The 4103-nt window shown below is 42.0% G+C and overlaps 1 pseudogene; it reads right to left on the bottom strand.

The window, feature by feature from the left end:
• Positions 1-843: 843 nt before the first annotated feature.
• LOC134984386 (5S ribosomal RNA) lies at positions 844-961 on the bottom strand (annotated as a pseudogene).
• Positions 962-4103: the final 3142 nt, after the last annotated feature.

Below are 4103 nucleotides of genomic sequence, written 5' to 3'. Positions count from 1 at the left end.
GGTACAGTAGGCCACTGCTCTACCTACCTGTGTCCTCAATTATACTATCCATCCATACCTGTGGTGCTTTTTAGTTGTGAGCAGTATATATAGTAGGAGGATAGTGCAGAATTTTGCTGACCACCAGTATATAATATATAGCAGTACGGTACAGTAGTCCACTGCTCTACCTACTCCGTGTCGTCAAGTATACTATCTATCCATACCTGTGGTGCATTTTAGTTGTGCGCAGTATATATAGTAGGAAGACAGTGCAGAATTTTGCTGACCACCAGTATATAATATACAGCAGTACGGTACAGTAGGCAACTGCTCTACCTACCTCTGTGTCGTCAAGTATACTATCCATCCATACCTGTGGTGCTTTTTAGTTGTAATACAATAAAAAGGAGAGGAAAGACAAAAAACCCTTGTTTGGGAGCACTCATTAGTAACGATCGAAATGTGAGTAGTGAAAGGAAATGAAATAAAACTTAACCTTTATTTCTTGAAAATAAAAAGATATATATACCTAAAGTAATATCTATAATAGAAGAGCTTGTTGACTAATGAAAAAACTTGGTGACCTTTTTAACATATGAGGTACAAGATGGTTGAAGAGGGTGAAAATATCGAAGGACAATGATGTGTTAAATATCTATATATATATATATATATGTGATATATGTGTGGATGCCATGTGGCACCAAACGGCATTAAAGGCATCCCAAAGGAACATCACTGAGCATGCCCAAAATATAGGTATAACTGGTAGCGTAGTTGTAATGTGAAACTCGAGATTGGAGTACCAAAAAGGTGAGAGAAAGAATGTTAGAATAAGTCGAAGGTTTAATTTGGGAAAGAGGCCCACTGCACCTGGTATTCTCAGGAGGTTTCCCTTCCGGATACTGACCAGGCCATGCCTGCTTAGCTTCCGAGATCGGACAGGATCGGGCGTATTCAGGGTAGTATGGCCGTGGGCCGTTTGTTGGAATGAAAGTAAATGAAATGAAAAGAAAGGTCACTGCTGCTATCTGTACCGTACATAAATCAGAGGAAAATTGATTCAATAGGTTTTTCCAGAAGCAAAAGTGTGGAGAATGGGTATTTTTCTTGAAAAAGGGCCCACTGCACCTGGTATTCTCAGGAGGTTCCCCTTCCTGATACTAAACAGGCCATGCCTGCTTAGCTTCCGAGATCGGACAAGATCGGGCGTGTTCAGGGTACTAACAACCAATTTGACCCAGCTCCAACATGCTCAACACATAAAGTTTTTCTCTTCCATATCAAAAGCCAGCTAGCACCCATCTGCAAATATCCATTTTCACCATTTCTCAATACCTCACACAATCACCAATACACACCCTTTCTCACCCCTTTTTCCACCAGCAGACACACTTACACACATATCTTCACAATCTTTCCCACACACAAATAGTTTTTCTCCTTTCAGTGGCAAACGCAGGATTTGCAAGGGGGGGTTTCCAGAACTGGGCGGAGCCAATCACGGGGGAGGGGACTGAGGTGACCCAGTATATGCTGGGTCCGTAAAACTAGTGTGTGTGTGTGTGTGTGTGTGTATATATATATATATATATATATATATATACATATATACATACATATATCTACACATATATATATATATATATATATATATAGTGCAGGGAAAAAGCAGCGGCACTCAGCAGACGAAGTTATGCAAAGTAAAGAACTTTTATTTTAGTCCTACGGCGTTTCGGGGAGCAAGCCCCGTCTTCAGGGACAAATCATACAAAGACACATATACATACAAGACATTTATACCCAGTGCAAGAAATCATGATTAACGGGATTACACTCACCTGTCCGCTACCGCCGCCGACGCCGCGTCCGTCCGTGCTGTCCACGGCTGGCAGGGCACTGACGTCAGCAGACAGCGCCGGGCAGGGAGCCAATCCCGGAGGTCACGTCTAAGTTGCTAGGCAACTAAAAACAAGCCAGAAACTCTCCTTGTTGTTCCGGAGATACATAGCTGTGCAAAATACAAACATAAATATATAAACAATACATACAAATTGTGCTGCTAAAATAAATCCATTGATCCTATCAGTAGTGGTCGATACATGTAAATGCATGAAATTTGCTAAAAGTAGTAACTATGTGGTTCACTGTTATTTGAACTACTTATACATGCATATGAGTTAACTGCTCAGCTGGTGTAACTGTGGCAAAAGACATATTGGTTATAAATTCCAATCGACATGATATTTACCTGAGCAAAAAAAGGAAGATATATTATCACATACTCCTAAGAGATATGCTCATAAAAAGCATTGGAGACCTAAGGTCTCATTGAGACCCCGTGGAGAGAGTGTATTTAGAACAAAAATCCACCTGCTTTCACGTTGCAGTAGGAATTTATTTCTGTCCCCACCACGATGTGATATAGGCACCTGATCTATAATAATAGCTCGCCTACTGGCTACCGTATGTCGAGCTGATGCACAGTGACGCGCAACTGGTTGTTCACTCGTGCCTTTCTCAATGGCCAATTTAATAGCGCTGCGGTGCAGTGCCATGCGTTCTCTAAAAGACCTCTGGGTCTTCCCAATATAAGCTAGTCCACAGGGACATTTTAACATATAAATGACATGTGTGGAAGTGCACGTCACCCTATGTCGGATAGAATACTTTTTCCCGGTCAGTGGGTGAGTGAAGGTGGAACCTGTCATGAGTGTATTGCATGTAGAGCAACCCAGGCACTTATAGCACCCAGCTTTAGGTCGCAAAAAGTGTGATTGAGTTGATTTGGTCAAGGGGAAAATGTCCAATTTGACAATAGTATCACCGATGCTTTTACCCCTAGTGTAACTCGGGAGTAATTTAGATCCCACCAATGCCGGTAATGTTTTGTCAGTATTAATTATCGGCCAAAGCTTTTTGGCTTTGCTGACTAACTTGGTGGTGGCTGTAGTGAATTTGTTGACCCATGGAATCATGCGGGTCTCGTCTGACTGTGCTTTAAGGGAAGCTGTACCACTTAACAGGGATTCCCGGGTGTGGCTGAGGGCTTTGGCTTTACTGGCCAAAAGTTCTGTGCGAGGATATCCCCGTTCCTCGAATTTAGTTATCATCTGATCCATTGTGGAGACCGTCTGTATTGGATCAGAGATAATCCGTCTAGCTCTCAATAGCTGAGAGTAAGGTAGACCTTTGCGTGTAGACAGAGGGTGAAAACTCTCATGATGTAAAACAGAATTACGGTCAGTGGGTTTGACATATAAGTTGGTATGTACAGCACCATCCACCAACTTAATAGCCACATCTAGAAAATGTATTTCATGTGGTGAAATTTGGTAAGTAAATTTTACGGCACTATCAGAAACATTATGTGCATCCAGCAGACCAGTAAGTGCAGATTCCGATCCTTTCCAAAAAATCAAGAGATCATCTATGTACCTCTTATAGAAGTACATAGATGACCCTTGTAGCATGTCAAATAGTTTAATTTCCACCTGATACATATAAGCATTCGCGTACGAAGGGGCCACAGGGGACCCCATCGCACACCCTGCTAATTGTAGGTAAATGTGACCATTAAATGTAAAATAATTACGAGTCAAGGCTAGTTTTAGTAGCTCTAGGAACACCTCCGTGGGCGGACCCAAATATAGAGGATTGTTGGTAATTAAAGACCGTACCGCCTCCACACCTGCCTGATGTGGGATGCAGGTGTAGAGGCTGGTGACATCCGCACTACATAAGAGTATCTGTTCATGAGGGATGATTAACTGTTGTAAAAGTAACAATAATGTAGTCGTGTCCTTCAAATATGAGGGCACTGATTGGATGCATGGGTTTAGAAAAGCATCCAAAAAAATAGAAATAGGGTGATATAGCGATTTCCTGGCCGACACGATTGGTCGACCAGGCGGATTAGACAAAGATTTATGTACCTTTGGCACAGTGTAAAATAAAGGCACAGTAGGGTGTGAGACTGTCATGGCTTTTACCTGCTCAACCGATAAAGTGCCTTCTTTCACACAAAGTGCCAAGAAAGAATCTAATTCCGTCTTGTATTGTGCAGTGGGGTCAAAAGTTAAACACTTGTATGTGGCAGTATCTGATAACTGACGATGGCA

Source organism: Pseudophryne corroboree, assembly GCF_028390025.1.
Source record: "Pseudophryne corroboree isolate aPseCor3 chromosome 3 unlocalized genomic scaffold, aPseCor3.hap2 SUPER_3_unloc_5, whole genome shotgun sequence".
NCBI classification, from domain to species: domain Eukaryota; kingdom Metazoa; phylum Chordata; class Amphibia; order Anura; family Myobatrachidae; genus Pseudophryne; species Pseudophryne corroboree.
Note: the sequence above shows the minus strand (reverse complement) of the source record. Positions and strands in the feature narration are given on the sequence as shown.